Source organism: Sorex fumeus, unplaced genomic scaffold (genome assembly GCF_029834395.1).
Source record: "Sorex fumeus unplaced genomic scaffold, SorFum_2.1 ptg000002l, whole genome shotgun sequence".
In the NCBI taxonomy this organism is placed as follows: Eukaryota; Metazoa; Chordata; class Mammalia; order Eulipotyphla; family Soricidae; genus Sorex; species Sorex fumeus.
Genome location: NW_026606059.1, coordinates 50,636,146 through 50,653,906, shown reverse-complemented (window position 1 = coordinate 50,653,906; position 17,761 = coordinate 50,636,146). Strand labels below are relative to the sequence as shown.

Genomic DNA, 17,761 nt, shown 5'->3' with positions numbered 1-17,761 from the left:
ATCATGTACCCTTTCAGTTCAGAGTAGAAGCTGAGCCACTCCATTTAAAATAAGTGAGTGGATTAAAAATTTTAAGTCTTTACTTTTTAATTTACTGTCTCCACCAGGACCTAACAGCTGAAGACCTCCGGAGCCCAGCCAAGGCCATGCTGGCACCACTCTCCACACACTTGGATGTGCCTCACGCATAAAAGAACTGGCAGAGGAACCCAGGTGTGTGGGACCCGGGGCTGAGATCTTCAAGCCTGCACGGTTTGGGACTGGACCTGCCAGTAACTAGACAGTTACACCCACCAACTGCCGTGTAACTCCAACAACGGCCAGGATCCAGAGATTATCACACGCGGCCGCATGATAAGATGACATCTTATCATCTCATTCCTACTTTGGACAAACTGGCAGGCTACCAAATGTAACCTGCCCACACGGCAGAGTCTGGCAAACTCCCCGTGGTATACCCAATGTGCCAAATACCAGTAGCAATGATGGGTCTCATTCTCCTAACCCTGAAAAAGCCTTGAATATGGCACTTTAAAAAAAAAATCTCAGGGCTAGGACGAAGAAGACGTTACTGGCACCTGCTCAAGGCAATCGACGAACAACAGGGTGGTCGTGATCATGATCGTGACTTTTTAATTGAGTATTGTTTTTCACATTATGTATATTTCAAGTGTATAGTCTTGGATATCTATGTACTGCTTTTCTTTTTCTTGGTGCACCATTTATGGAAGTACTGCAATTTCAGGTTGATGAGTGGAATAGATGGAGCAAGTTCCTATTCCTAATTTCCTAAATTCCTATTTCCTAATCCAAAAAATACATTTCATATGTTCTCCTCAGATAGGGAATATATCAATTATTAAATTAATAAGAATAAATACTACACTTGATCTTAGCCAAAAGGCCGAGAAGCAATATCTATATACTACTTTATGTTCACCACCTAAATTCTACTTTCTAGCCTTCACCAGAGTCAACCCATTTTACCCAATTTTCAAGTCCCATTCTCCTTTCCCTTCTATTTTGTTCTTTTCCAGTGAATGATTTTTGAGGAATAGTCTGCACTGGAGCTATAGCACAGTGGGTAAGACATTTGCCTTGCACACGGGCGACACGGTCAGCCCAGGTTCGATTCCTTCATCACTCTCAGAGATCTCAGCAAGCTACCGAGAGTATCTCGCCCACATGGCAAAGCCTGGCAAGCTACCCATGATGTATTCGATATGCCAAACACAGTAACAACAAGTCTCACAATGGAGACGTTACTGGGCCTGCTCAAACAAATTGATGAACAACGGGAGGACAGTGCTATAATGCTACGTCTACACTGAAATGTAGGAAGCAGTGGGATGGCATGGGGACTCCACAGAGAGGTGGTATAGCAGTGCTCTCACAAAAAATGTCTTCCTGTCTCTTGGAGAGGCACTTGGGATACCCCACCTCTGCTTCCAGACAGTGATAATCCTGCCAAACCTGTCTGGGTCAAAGCCTTGCCTTTGGAGTTCAGATTTCTTTTGGCTTTGACTGAAGCAGGAAACACTTCCACTGTGAGGTTCCCCTCTTGTGTGCTGGCAGAGAACAGAAAGCCAGATGGAAAATACCTCCAGCCCTGAACTTGGCTGGAAAGTGAGGTGGGTGAGCATGAAGGCCATCTTTCTCTCTCCATTTAAAACATATTTGGCAGGGACAGTAATCCAGACAAGTGCATCTGAAGTGTTGTAAAAATTAGCAGGACTTGGGGATGAAAGGAAAATAGTTGAGATGAAGACAAAGCAAGCTATCGCCTCCTCAATTATCTTTCTTCTCCCATCCAAACAAAGGGATGTATTGTTTTAATGGAAACGCAATGCCTTTACTGAAAGGAATGTCCAATAATGGAATGCTCAGGCAGCAAAACAATAATGGAGAATTGGGAGGCAAGTAGGCCCTCCAGGGGCCATCACTTACTTTTCCTGCTGGTGGGAGCAGCCCCTTAGTGTGTGATGTAAGACCATGAACACTTGATGATCTCATCTAAAAGAGAGGAAACAGTCTCTGAAATACGAGAAATCTCACAATCATTCTTCTTCCTTCCACTGGTTAGAAAGTACAGTCACTGCTCTGGCACCTTTTTCCCACTGGAAATAAGCCCTTTCCCTCCCAGACCTTTCATCCTAGTTGGGGAGGGAGAGAGTAAATGCATGACTGTAGCACTGTAGCACTGTCCTTCCATTGTTCATAGATTTGCTCGAGTGAGCCCAGTAATGTCTCCATTGTGAGACTTGTTGTTACTGTGTTTGGCATATCGAATATGTCCAGGTAGCTTGTCAGGCTCTACCCACTGGTGAGAGAGATACTCTCAGTAGCTTGCCAGGCTTTCTGAGAGAGGTGGAGGAATTGAACCTGGATCTGCTGGGTTTCCGCATGCAAGGCTAATGCCCTACCCGCTGGACATGACTAAGTAGAGAAATGAGGCGCTGTGCTATAAAGAAAATAAGAAGGGGGGACTGAATAGAAGGTACAGATTTTGGGGGGTAATGGTGGGGTAATATGTGTTATTTTGAGAAGGATTGTGGGAGAAAAGGATAAAGATTGAATTTATCAATGACCTAGCGTATATATATATATATATATATATATATATATATATATATGCTTTTTGGATCACACCTGGCGATGCACAGGGCTTATTCCTGGCTCATGCACTCAGGAATTACTCTTGGCTGTGCTCGGGGGGCCATATAGGATGCTGGGAATCGAACCCGTGTTGGCACGTACAAGGAAAATGCCCTACCTGCTGTGCTATCGCTCCAGCCTCAAGCCTATATTTCTTGCATAACCCTTATAATGCAATGAGATCCTCAGGGCTTCTCTCAGACAGGCTTCTCTCTTTTGTGGTTCCTTCTAAGAAGCAGCCAAAAACTGCTCAGAGAAATAAAAATGCCTGGAAATAGATTTCTCTGGGATCTTTAAAGAAAATACCTGGAACCTTCCAGTGACAACTCGAGGATGGGGCTGAATGAGGGCAGACTCCACCCTGGGAGTGGTTAACAGCTGTTCTGAAAAGTGAAAACACAGGTCGTTTACACTTTAAGGAAGTAGGTGCACTTTATCGGTACAGTTAGCAAAGGTAAACATAGCCATGTCTTTTGATGATTCTCAGAAGCCGTTCACCTGGACTACAGCAATGTGCAAGGAAATGCAGCAGTCTTCAAATATTGGGAAGAGTGGCAGGTGGCAGGGGAATCAGCCTTATTTGGATCAGCTATGGTGAGGTGAGAGTGAAGCAAGCATCAGGTTGTTGGTCGGAAAATGCTCTTATAATCCCAACAAACTAACAACAATATGAGATTTCCAATGGTAGGAGAGAAACACTACATGGCATCACTAGAACTACCTGCTAAAGGATCCTCTTCCATCAGATTAATGAGGATTCAAAGCAGGAATACACTTTAGAGTGAGAGTTGGAACTATATGAATGGTTTCTGACCTTGGTGATACATCAGAATCATGCCAGAACCCAATGTTGACATCTAATAGTATGAACTCTTGGATTCCTTTAGTAATTGAAGATTTAAGGTACTGATGGGAACTTCCATATACAATTACACATTTTTCTCATAACTTGGATAGCATCATGTCTCCTGGGAATTAGCTAACATGATATCTGCAATTTGGCTGGGTTCTACATATAATAAATTTATTTCAATAATCTTTTGGTGAATTATATTCAGTGTGCTGGACATTGAGCATGTACAAAAGGTTCTACATGGTGTCTGATGCATGGCAGACACTGAAGGTTCCTAATTGTCATACCTCTCTCTCAGCACTAGGGAAAAGAAATGGAGATTATAGTAAAGATATCTCTGCTTTTTTTCTGTCTCCGGCAAGAGGGACTGTAGTAGAATTATTTGTAAACTGCTGTGAGAAGGACAAAAAGTACAGCGGATAGAGATTTTGATTTGATGTTTTGTTTGGCAGAAAAATTCCAAGGGAAGCTAATGGGGAAGGCAAAGTGCAGAGAGACATCCTGACTCATTTGGAGAGTAAAGTCTTTGCTACTCAGCCTTGTGGGTGCTGCCTCTGTGAGTGGTCTACTTACCATTTCAGAGTTTTGACAGAGAAAACTTAACTTGGAACCAAAGTCTCTGGGCAGGAAAATGGAGAATTTTGCCAACATGCTCATCAGAACCTCCACAATGACTAATTTTTGTTCCTTGTCTCAGGACCAGATCATGGTACTCTATCTCATGTTAACTTATTTGAATTACCAACAAGTGGCTGGAAGTCATAGACAAATCATCCCCACTGTGTGCACCAGCCTACTGCAGTCATCCAGCAGCAGATTTCTAAAATTGTTCCTAATCTATGTTGCACAATTAATCTCTTTTTCAGAGACCAGGAATCATGACTGAAAGGTATAGTTTTGGTGTCTAGAATGGATTTAAACTCTGTAAGTCTCAGGAGGAAAGGAAGGAAAAAGGCTTTGATGATTCTATGGTTAGATCTAACACTTAATAGATGTTAACACCCAGGATTTAGGCATATCAGTTCTTTGGTATCAGTGTATTTCCATTATAAACACAAAAAGTCAGAGTTTCAGAGGTACTTGGCAAAGATACATGTACCTAAGAAACCAGTTTTTTAGTAGGTGTACGATATAATCCTAAACCAGCTTGCAAATGCCCTACCCGCTGTGCTATCACTCTAGCCCCAAAGTACTATTTATTTTTAATGCCCTTTGGAATAATCTGGGGGAAAAAATTAAAATACCGAGGTCAGCATTTTACTCCCAAGAAATTCTTGTTTTGTTAACTTGAGGGTACATCCTGGGTCTTTAATTCCTTTTTGTTTTGATTTTGGGGGCCACAACCACCAGTACTCAGGGGTTACTTTGGGCTTAGTGCTCAATTGCTCAGAAGTTTCTGCAGAACAGAGCTGGGAGACTGGTGTCAGGGGTCAAAGCCAGGATCCTTGAATGCAACATACGCTCCAGCTCATTGAGCATTCTTCCTAATCCTGGGCCTTCAATTGTTTTCAAGATCCCTAATTGAGGATTGAAGATTTACTGGTCCCAGAACTGCAAATTGGGAGAAGCAAAAGCTCAAATAGTAGAAAGGGGGGCTGCAGAAATTCAGCTCTATAGGGGAACTGGGTCAGTCTATGACAAGGGACCTAAGGAACAAACAAAACTGGCTCTGAATCCCAGGCCTAATATAAAAACAATGAATGGAACCCAGGAAAGGGAGACTGCATTGTTGGCAGTAATGAAGAAGATGAACACAAAGCCCAATAAGACTCCAATTAAAAACTGGGCTCCAGAGAATGGAGGACAGCAGGAGGATGTAAAATATTTGGGACCTAGAAGGAGCTCAAGTGAATTTAAGATTTCCATAGGAGGCTGTCCCGCTATCCTAAAAACATATTAAGCTATAATCTTGGGAATTATATAGGCAACAATGCTAATGAGAATGATAATAAATGTTCTGACATTAGTTAAGTGAAAAAAATTCATAAATTATTTTACTTTATAGTCTATAGGGGTTTGAATGATGTATTCATGTTAAAAGATGTATTCATATTAGAATTCCTTAAAAGATATATTCATGTCAGTGTTCCTAGGGCCTAAGATTATGATCTTATTTAGAAAATCGGTCTTGGTGGCTGTAATTGAGGCAGGGATCTTGACATGAGATCATCCTTTTGTATTTGAAGACAATAACCTAGTGACAAATGTGCTTATAAGAGAACAGTAGGTTTGAGGGAGGAAGTTAAGGGCACAGGAAGACAGAAAAAAAAGACTAAAATGGTGTTTCACAAATATATATATATATATATATATATATATATATAACGTCCAGAATCTGGAAAGTCAAGGAAGGAGTTCCTGCTTCCTGAGCTTCTTCAGAAAGCACAACTCTCTCAATATCTTGATTTTATATTTTGGGTTTCTAGAAACCCAAGGAACTACAATCTGTTATACTAAGCTACTCAGTTTGTGGTCATTCATTGTGCAGTCCTAGAAATTGAACTCATCACTTTTGGGCACTAACAACTCTGGGGCTGTCAGTCTTATTTATCCCAATTCATTGACAAGCTGAGAGATTCTTAATGTTTTGCAGATATTGCAATGGTGAACGCAAATACACACCCAGGAAATCTGGTTCCACAACTTAAACACACAGGTGACAGCATTTGGTTCCATATGTTGGATTCTGGGGACTCAGCAGGGTTCTACTACACAGGTTCCACAGGGGTCCTGCTTGGTGCCTGAGTTTCTGAATTCCTTTTGAGTCAACTCATTTTAAAGGTCTTGATTGAGTCAAGAACAGGAGAGGGTCAAAGCAATGTTTTAAAAATGGAGGGGACAGAGAAGATAATAAGAGGGAGTAAGGCACGAACATGATGTTTAGCTGGTTTTGATACTGCTTGTTATGCCCTACATATCACTGGGAGTGACACCTGAGAAGAGACTCAGGAGTAACCCTTAAGTACAGCTGCATGTAGTCAACCCACTGCTCAATAATGGAGGCAAAGTTCACACAACACGAAAGTTACCAAGTAAAAGTGAATAATCCAGAGCTGGTTGGTACCCCAATAGTACTTTACAGTCATTTCCTTAACATGGAGAATTTTTATCATCTCAAAAAGACCTGTATCCATTAGGTGGATGCTTCTAATTCTCTCTCCACTCCACTCAATTTATGTTTTATCTGGAGTGTTATAAATAGCTCACATAAAAGAAGTTTCCATACTATGATCCTTTGCATGTGGTTTCTTTTTCTTAGGCTAGTGTTTTCAAGGTTCCTACACATAACAATGAAGAATATACCAATACTTTATTCTCATTACTGTTGAATAATAGATTCAGGCACACCTTGTTTTTATTGCACTCTGCTTTATTGTGCTTTGTGGGTGCTGTTCTCTCTCTCGCTCTCTCTCACTAACAGATTGAGGGTTTGAGGCAGCCTTCCCTTGAGCAAATCATGCTTACCAAGTACTGATCACAACCAGTTCCAGAATACAACAAGCAGGTGACTTCTAGTAACGGTTGCTGCTAAGTACAAGAAGGAAATAATGCACAGTTCATATGAGTGTATCTTATACGGTTTTGTGTGGCTCAGAAATGCTCATCTTATTATTTTTTTTTCTCTTTGGGTCACACCCGGTGATGCACAGGGGTCACTCCTGGTTCATACACTCAGGTATTACTCCTGGCGGTGCTCAGAGGACCACATGGGATGCTGGGAGTTGAACCTGGGTTGGCCGCATGCAAGGCAAACGTCCTACCTGCTGTGCCCCTCATCTTATTCTTGAAAGCCAATATGATCCTATCACAGCCTTGTCTAAACTTCTTCCATGGCCACCTGCTTGGTTAACCTGGTTCCTGCAGCCTTTCCCAAGTACACTGCCCCCTACTCTTTTCTTAGAATCTGCTGTACACATTTGCTCCTGGTCTTCTTAATGATTCCTGCTCAACAGTACCTCAGTGTTTTTTTACTTTCTCTGCTAGCAATATCTTTGTTTCCTGTTCAGTTGGTGAAGTTAAATCCTGCACTAGGCATTTCTTCTGCATGAAGTCCTCTGCACCCTCCATTTCCCCCCACCAATTTTTATTTAGGCACTGTGATTTAAAATACTATTAGTAAGAAAGCTTCAGTTGTACAGTATTCCAACACTTAATATCCAGAAGCAGTCAGTTTTCTTCTACTAGAGTATTAAAGTCCCTTTCCATCCCATACCTGTCAAGGGTATGTACTTTATATTCCTTTATATGTTCCTTTATATTCCACATATGAGATATATCTTTCTGTGTTTGATCTACCCTGAGTTGACTCAGCATAATACCCTCTACTTAGATCTCTGTGGTAGCACATTGTATTATTTTATCTTTTTTTGATAGCTGAGTAGTATTTCATTATGTATTTGTACCATTATTTTTTTCTCAATTAAAACTAGACAATTTTATTGTGAGAAATTTTGAAAGCACAATTTACTTCATAATTTTGAATGTGGGGATAGTGGTCCAATGGCATTTTCATAGCACTTTTTTTCCATATAATGATTTTATATTTGGCTTTGTTTTGGGGTCACACCCAGGGTTCTCAGGAATTACTCCTGGCTCTACACTCAGGGACCACTCGTGGTGGGGCTTGGTGCACCTTATGGGGTGCAGGGAATGAAACCTGTGTTGGCCACATGCAAGACAGGTGGCTCTATCCACAGTTGTACCACTATTTTTTAAAAAATGTAGGAGTACTTATATTTATTCAGCCACTAAATAAGTTGACTGAAGCAGGCATGAACTTCACATTACTTAAATTTTTTTTGTTTATTGAATATCTGTGAGATAGACCATTACAACACTGTTCATGATTGGATTTCAGTCATACAATGATTCAACACCCATCTCTCAATCAGTGTACATTTACCACCACCAGTGACCCCCATTTCCCTCCCATCATCCCCCAAAACCCTACTCTGCACCCCCAGCCTCCCTCCATTTTTGTGCATTATGGTTTGCAATACAGGTACTAAGAGGTCATTGTGTTTGTTCAGAGCACTCAGTATTATTACTGGGATGGTAAGGCAGGAGCAGTTTTTTAACTGGGTGGCAACTTTCCTGAGTACACTGCCCAAGTCACTGTGGATGTGACTGCTGAGACTTCGGCAGAAGGAGGAAGGTAGCCCATCCCAAACCCAAGAAAACCTGGAGATTTCAGACACAAAACCCACATACCCAAATTTTTAGCAGACCCAAGTAAGGTCTGTCTTGAGATGGTGGAGTCAGGCTGGGAGCATGGCAGTATTTTTGGATTGTGGGAGCAAGTGGCTGCCAGGGGCTCTTCCTGGGCAGGCACCAGACTGACCTGCCTCTCTTCAATTTACCCCGATCTGTTTAGTCTTGTGCGGGTTCGAGATTTTAACTGTGTCTTTTGATATTTTTTTGAGATTTATTTATGGGTCTCTGAAACAAGGCCGAAAAATGAGCTTGTATATCTGAGCTGAAAGCAGTTTGTGGGCATGACTCCCACATACCTAACTTTTGGTAGTTTTGTTTCTCAGGAAAATTGGTCCAAAGTTATTGGAGCCTGGCCAGGGGCACAGCGACAATTGGGGGTATCATGAAGCCTGAAGGCACCATCAGGCTGCTAATGCACTCACCCCACAGGTTCAGGTTGACCTGTTGGTGGCACCGTAACCCCCACCACCATTTCTTTATTAAGTCATCTGGGTTGTTTACAGATCCTGCTACTGTGAATTGGCCTGCAAGGAACATTTTCACCCTCCATCTTATCTTCAAAGTAGTGATGGCTTTTGATCCTCATCATCTCCCAAGCAGATCTTAGGCAAGCCTCCTTCACAAGCCCATTTCTGTAAGCAGACGGTCAAGAATGGGTTTCACTTATTTCTATTCTATGCCTAGGCTTGCTCTCAATCCTTGATGAATGAATGAATAGATGAATGGACAGGCAAGACATCTCAAAGCTTAGGGTAGGTAAGGCAGGGAATCGCCATATGTGAGGGTATACCAGTTATGCCTGTTGAAACTGGTTCTGTACTGTGAACATACTTACCTTTCAGACAAATACTTGGGACTTTACCTGGATCTCCAAATCCTTTTAGTAAAGCAGACAGCTCAGGATAACCTCACTTAAGAGGCTGAACCTCACTGGAGGCTGAATCTTTATTCCTGAGCTTGCCTGTCATGATTATTGAAACAAGGGCTTACTGTCAGCAATCTGTTCATTTTCATCGAGCATTAGGTGGGTTCCGAAGAACTAAGAAACCCTTCTTGCTCTGCAAGGGTTTCTGTTTCTTGGAGAGAACCCACAGAATTGCTGTGCAGGAAAACGTCAACAATAAAAATAGAAATAACGACACTTCATGGAGGACTGATGGTGGGCTTGGCAGTGCTCAGGAATCAGCAGATATTATCATACTCTCAATAGACATCCACAGTCAGCCCTGTCAATAACCCAACTTGGATGAGGAGGGAACTGAAGCTCAGGGAGAGGCACAGTAACTTTACCTAGTACCTCACCCCAAGTCTTGGAGGCACCCAGGGGCCAGGGTTTGCTGGGAATGTGAGTAGCAGCACTGCTGTTTTTGTGTTTAGATTCAACCACACCAGATCTCACCTTACTGCTTTTAACTAGGACTAGCGAGCTCTGTATTGAGGCAACTGTTATAAGACCAATTCCTAGGTTCTTAGAAAAAGTTTTGCCTTTAGGTCTTAATCTCTCTCTTCGTTTAACTCTCTCTCTGTCTCTCTCTCTCTGTCTCTCTCTCTCTCTCTGTATGTGCATGTGTGTTTCCTCTCCTCATTTTAACTTGTTCTGCTGTAGAGCAGTTGGACTGAATTGCCTAATATGGTTCTGCAGCCCCTCCTGCTCCACATCTCTGTATTTGGAGAGAGGTCCTTCTCCCTGCTGGTTTACAGGCAAAGGGAAATTATTGTTTCTGGAAGCAAACCAAACATAGGAAAAGCAAAGGCTTGTGGAGTGGGGGAGAAGAGTCTAGCATCTAGTTCACAGAGAGAAGGCTGCCTCATTGAACTTTCTGGCCTAGAGCTGCAAATGTTTAGGTAAAGGGAACTCAGGGTGCATATCTTATTTGTATCCAGGCACGTTTCTGTTCCTGTTGAAAAGGCTTGGCAACTGAGAACCTGGGGAGAGACGTGCAGGAGGCGGAAGGATTGCTAAAAATAAGTCAGGCCACCAGAGGACTGGAACCCACTTTGTATCTGACACGGGGATAATTCCTCTGATTACTCATGAGTAGTGCAGCAGGAGGAAGAGGGGAAGAGGAGACTTGGCTCTGACGAGGACGTGAGTGGGGGAATGTTGTGGGAATGCTGGTGGAGGAGTGCCTGGGCCACAGCTCTGGTTTGAGTGGAGTTGGAGGAAGTATTTAGTAGTCAGAAAAGTCAAAAAAGACTTCTGAACCCAGTGCTCTCAGAGAGACTTACTCTCCTTACTCTCTCTCTCTCTCTGTGTTAAGAGAGAGAGAGAGAGAAAGACAGATAAAGTGAGAGCAAGAGAACACCCTGGAACAGGATGAGGAAGGAGAGTTGACATGCCGACATTAATCTTGCACCTCCCATGATTACAACAACAGTGAGCTTAACAACAGTGAGCCTGCTGTCCTGCAGGGAAACAAATGCTGAGTTCAGGCTTGAGAGAACTGACATTATTCTTCTGTGACAACTGCAGACATGGAGGAGGTCACTCACACATACAACATACAATGCCAAACTTCTGTAAAGACATGTAGGGATCCTTGGAGCCTGGAAGCGGGATACTCAGCTTAATAAAATCAGAGCCTCTATGCTGCTTTCTACCCATTTCCTGAAAGCACCGGCTCATTCTTCATCCTAGAAAAGCCACCCAAGCATCCCTCTAACTTGAATTGTTTTATTGCATCCCTAGGTAGGTTGAGGTGTAAGACCTCCACACATATTTTGAAGATCTTTATGATTTGTCTGTTATCAACTATTTCCATCTGTTTTCTGCCCCCAAAACTATGATTTCCTCTAAAAGAGAAGAGGGAATATCTCTGCTTCTCAAGTAACTACAGAGCAAAAGTCACAAATAATGGAATTGGAAATTGAGCACACTTGATACCCTAACCAATTTGAGGGCAATATCTTATTATTTTTCTGCTTTGTGTGCATGTGTGCACGTGTGTGTCTGTTTGTGTGGGGTACCTAGGGAATTATCAGATAGTTTATTTTCATTTTTCTCCCAATACTTTTATTAAAACATATTAATCTCAGGGCATTTTTTGTGTCTATTTTCCTAGGCACATAGATATCTCTTTCAGTATATGGTCTTAAATATTTTTTAAACAGTTTGTATAAATTATGTTTTTCAGATCACTTTTACACCCAATGGTATTTTAATAAATTATTGGGGAGTAGGATCAAATAAGAAAAGGATTTCATTCAGATGCAGTAAACATGTATTTAGTTTTTGTATGTTACATCTAGTGATGGATGCCCAGGGAACCATGTGGTGCCAGGGAGGAAACACAGAGACACCCACAAAAGCATATGCTCTATCTCTCTGAGCTATTTCCTTGGTCCCCAGATCAAAAAACTTTTTTGTTTATCCAAGTGTCACAACTGAAGTGCTGAGGAACCACACGGTGTTGGGAATTGAACCCAGACCTCCAGCATGTAAATCCAGTGCAAATCCTAGCCCATAACAGGAACCTTTAATGAATACAATTTTATGGATGTAAATGACATATATCTGTGATACTTCCATGGCAATCAAATAACATCTCATTAATTATCAGACAGCAGCATGATTAGTTATTGTTTCTTATTTTCATGGTGGAGTCGACTATAAGACCAGAAACTACACTGGCTTACTATAGAAAATGTTAATTTGTTGCTTACAGAAGTCCACAGGGAATTCCTTAATGGGAGAGAGAAAGAGAGGGCTGTAGTGGGTGCTACTGGGATTGCATTTGGTGCCCATCTCTGTCCATCATTTGCAGGTGGGGTTTAATTGAATATGGCATCCAGCTGCCAATTCTTCCAAAAAAATAGTCTGTAGAGTGATGGTGGTAGGGGAGACATGGGTGTTTACATTCCACCTGGTGCTGGTGGTAGCCCTTTGACTAAAACTTTATGACTCTGACTTAGACTATAGATCGATAATCAGATGATACAGATACACAAACTGTCTCCTTCCTGTCCCTTTGCCAGGGACCAGGCTGGGATATGATTCATACTTCAAAGTCTTAAGGATTAGGCCAAGACTAGTCCTTAGCTGAGACCACAGCTTTGCTTGATTGCTTTCCATGTTCCAGGTGACTTTCTTCATTCCCCTTTCTTCATTCTGAGGTCCCTTTCTTCATAGCACTTGTGAATCCCCATCATAGATTCTGCTGAGGGGGAACTCACATAGCAAATCAGGCATGCCAGTTAATGAAGACCTGTTGTGCAAAGCTACCATGCCTATGACACCATCTCAGCACATTTGGGAAGGAGAGAAAGTGAAGGGAGGGTGGTGAAGAGACAGAATGGGTCATGCTCATGATACTATACTTAGAGAACCCTAAAACCTCTACCAAGAAACTCCTAGAAACAATAGGCTTGTATAGTAAAGTGGCAGGCTATAAAATCAATACCCAAAAATCCATGGCATTCCTATAAGCAAATAGTGAAAGAGAAGAAAGTGACATCAAGAAAACAATCCCATTCACAATTGTGCCCCAGAAAATCAAGTATCTAGGAATCAGCTTAACTAAGGAAGTAAAGGACCTGTACAAAGAAAACTACAAAATGCTACTTCAGGAAATAAAAGAGGACACGAGGAAATGGAAAAATATCCCCTGTTCATGGATGGGGAGAATCAACATCATCAAAATGGCAATACTTCCCAAAGCACTGTACAAATTCAATGTAATCCCTATAAGGATACCCATGACATTCTTCAAAGAAATGGAGCAAACACTCCTGAAATTTATATGGAACAATAAGCCCCCACAAATAGCTAAATCAATTCTTGGGAAAAACAAAATGGGAGGAATCAACCTCCCTAACTTCAAACTCTACCACAAGGCAGTAATAATTAAAACAGCATGGTACTGGAACAAAAGCAGAGTTGCAGACCAATGGAACAGAGTTGAATATACTGACATTTCCTCCCAAACATATAATCATCTAATCTTTGATAAGGGGGCAAGAAAAGTGAAATGGAGCAGGGAAAGCCTCTTTAATAAACTGTGCTGGCAAAATTGGACGGCTACATGCAAAAAAGTGGGCTCAGATCTTTGCCTAACACCATGCACAAAAGTAAGATCAAAATGGATTTATGACCTCAACATCAGACCAGAATCCATAATGTTTATTGAAGACAAAGTCGGCAAAACTCTCCATGATATTGAAGCTAATGGTATCTTCAAAGATGTCACGCCACTGGCCGAGCAAGTGAAAATAGAGATAGACAAATGGGATTATCTTAAACTAAGAAGCTTCTGCACCTCCAAAGAAAGAGTGACCAAAATACAAAGACAGCCAAAAGAATGGGAAAGGATATTCACCAAATACACATCCGACAAGGGGTTGATATCAAGGATATACAAGGTACTGGTTAAACTCCACAAGAAGAAATCACCCAACCCCATCAAAAAATGGGGTGAGGAAATGAAAAGAAACTTTCGCAAAGAAGAAATTCGACTGGCAAAAAGGCACATGAGAAAATGCTCTACATCACTAATCATCAGAGAGATGCAGATCAAAACCACAATGAGATATCATTTCACACCATAGAGACTGGCCCACATCCACAAGAACAAAAGCAACCAATGCTGGCGCGGATGTGGCGAGAAAGGGACCCTCCTTCACTGCTGGTGGGAATGCCGGCTGGTCCAACCCTTTTGGAAAACAGTATGGACAACTCTCAAAAAATTAGAAATTGAGCTCCCATTTGACCCAGCTGTAGCACTCCTGGGAATATATCCCAGAGAGGCAAAAAGGTATAGTCAAAGTGACATCTGCAATTGTTTGTTCATTGCAGCACTCTTTACAATAGCCAGAATCTGGAAAAAACCTGAGTGCCCAAGAGCAGATGACTGGTTAAAGAAACTTTGGTACATTTACACAATAGAGTACTATATAGCTGTTAGAAAAGATGAAGTTATGAAATTTACATACAAGTGGTATTACATGGAAAGTATCATGTTAAGCGAAATGAGTCAGAAAGAGCGGGATAGCCACAGAAAGATTGCATTCATCTGGGGAACATAAAGCAACAAAAAGGGAGACTAACACCCAGGAATGGCTGAGATTAGTACCAGGAATTTTGCTCCATGAATGGAAGGCCAGCCACCCGTTCTAGGTGAAAAGGAAGCTCAGATAGAGAAGAGAGCACCAAATGAAGGGTGTTGTGAGGACCCTCCCAGGGTGGGAGAAGCATGCTAAAAGTAGTGTATAGACCACACATGATTGCCACTCAGTGCCTCTCTTGCCAAACACAGTACCCAAAAGAAGAGAGAGAGAACAAGGGGGAATACCTTGCCACAGAGGCAGGATGGGACGGGGGGTGGGGTGGGGGGGGGGATGCTGGGACCTGTGGTGATGGATGACGGGCACTGGTGGAGGGATGGGCACTTGATCATTGTATAACTGAAACCCAAGCACAAAATTTGTAAGCCTATAACTGTACCTCATGGTGTTTCACTAATAAAAAAAGAAAAAAATTAAAAAATTAAAAAATTTAAAAAAAAACAGAATGGGTCATGCCTGGAAGAGGTACCCATGGCCATTGCCTATATTCTGCTAGCCAATTCTTAGTCATAGTCACACTTGGCTTCAGGAAGTCAGTCTAGCTAAGTGCTGAGAGGAGAGGAGAGAGTTTATGTGACCATCTAAGTCGGTCTCTGAAATAACACTTCCTATCAAAGGTGAAAAAAACTGAGAGTTAGCATCATTCATTCATGATCCCATTTTGAGTGGAAACAGATCTGCTGCACCATCACATTGGGTCAAATATCACAGGATGTTGTCAGTGACTAAAGATGTTGAGGTTCCTAGTTGCAGTTAGACCTTTGTCCCAGGGTTAAATGGGCAGGGTATTATACTACCATGTATGGAAACACTCTACCATGTATGGACATTGACCAGAATGTCCTTCATTTGAGAAATAAATTGTAACAACACATTCCTCTACTCCTTTCTAGGGACAATGTATCTATCTGTCTATCTATCAGTCTGTCTGTCTATCTATCCATCATCTACATGGTTTGTTTAACTATGCAAGCAACTCAAGCTGGGTCCTACTTTTTCATTTCAGATGGGTTTATAATACCTGGTCGCATATTTGAAATGAAGAAAAAAGAAATGTCTCTTTCATCTTATACAGTGCTTCTGTATAGTGGGGCTTATATATATGGTTTCCATTATGTCTGTAGTGCTTTCACAAGCTCTGTCCTAGTCCAGGCTTAGCTACAGGCAAGACCAGCTGTACTCTACTACGAGTCTCTGGCTCCCTCTCTCACATACTCAAGTTTCCTTGATCCCTAACCCAGGAAATCTTTTTTTGTATACCTTTGAGATTAGGAAATGATAAGGGAGATCTCAGTTGGAGCGCAAATTTTAAGTGGGTGCTTTCCCCAAATCCTTCAGTAATCAAGGTAAGAAATGCTCCAATTTGATTCTTAAATATAAAAAATGGATGCAAAAAAATAAGACGTTGAATAGCACATCAAATTTTAAGGAAAGCCCTGTTCTGTGTTGACCTTGTTTGACTTGTCTGCCTATAAACTCCTTTATGGCAGGAACAAGAAGAACTTTGCATTCTAGTATGATCCCTGTGCTGTCACTATGTCTGGCTCATGCAGGGATATAAATATATTTGCTTAATAATCTACAAACTGACCACTGATTTTAAGTAAATGGATGTGATTTCTGAAAGAAGTGGTTTCAGATCTGGTCTGTAGTTTCAGTTCATTGCCTCATTCTTGTTATGGTACTCAAGCCTGATATTCTTTTTTTTAAACTGTCACTTGATCACTTGATGACTTGACATCCCATTACTCATCGATCTGCTCGAGTGGGCGCCAGTAAAGTCTCCATTCGTCCTGTCGCGTGCTAATGTAGCCCAATGGCATCTGTAAATTATTTTTTTAAATTTTAATTTTTTTATAATTTTATAAAGTAGTTCACAATATTTGATGACATTTAGTATTCAAACACCAATCCCACCACCATTACACCTTCCCACCACTATATTTGGATGTTTCTATTCCAAACCCCACCCCCTGCCCTAAAGCAGAACTGAAATAATCTATTTTGTATTGCTTGTTATGAACAAACCGCTGAAAATTCTCCTAAAACGTTTTCTAGGAGGAGAGTGTGTGAAGATTGTTGTATTTCACCTGGGGGTTATTAAGTCCTCCTATGAGAGATTGCTAATATGTTGTTAAGGGTTGAGCCTAGTAAGTATACATATCTGAAAATATATTTCCCTCTAGGATTGGTTGCTTTCTATTTTAAACCCCGTCAAATATGGTGCAGTGCTCTTAGAGTATGAGTGGTGTGAGGTATGAGATATTGAAGAATATAGTCACTCATGGGTGAGGCTTGGTCCGAGCATGTGGAGAGTGGCCATGAGCATGATGGAGGTTGAGTTCTGGAGGGTTGTGGATGTTGGGTCTGGGTCATTTGGGGTAGGCAGGAGCCTCACTTGCCCCCCTCCGAGGTGCCCTGAATAAAACAGACTGGTGTGTGGCTGGCCACATGGCTATGGCAGTGTCATGTTTTGCTCTCTTCCGAGAGAGAAGGACAATGAGTCTCTGGATCAGGACCGTGATGAAATTATCTGGTGCCAGACAGATGTGGCTTGTGGGTATCACTGCAGAGTTGCTGGAAGTGTGGGGGGATATGGGCAAAGGTTACCCGTTCCTGGTTCTGTTGAACCCAGAGTTTTCAGTCACTAGTCCTGCATACTTGGGTCTTCTGCAGATTCACTTGTGGGTGAAGGCCTGGTATTCTTGAGGCGTGAAATGAAGCACCCGAGATCAACTAGTCTGGACTACACAGAAATGGGTGGGCAAGTTTCAGTTTTCTCCAGTAAACTGTATTTTAAGTTTATTGCTTCATACTGGTCAATTGAGTGAGCATTTTTTGAACACCACCTTGGCCAAGTGCCTGCCATACAGCTATGTGAGACAGTTAAGACAAGACTTCTATTTTTAATGAGCTGGTGATCCCTTTGCTCTACAAACAGTTTAGCTCTACTGCAAATATAGGAGTCATGGTGTGGTT

At 41.8% G+C, this 17,761-nt stretch overlaps 1 pseudogene; it reads right to left on the bottom strand.

The window, feature by feature from the left end:
* Positions 1 to 708: 708 nt before the first annotated feature.
* On the bottom strand, positions 709 to 916 carry LOC130023448 (uncharacterized; annotated as a pseudogene).
* Between the last annotated feature and the right edge of the window lie 16,845 nt (positions 917 to 17,761).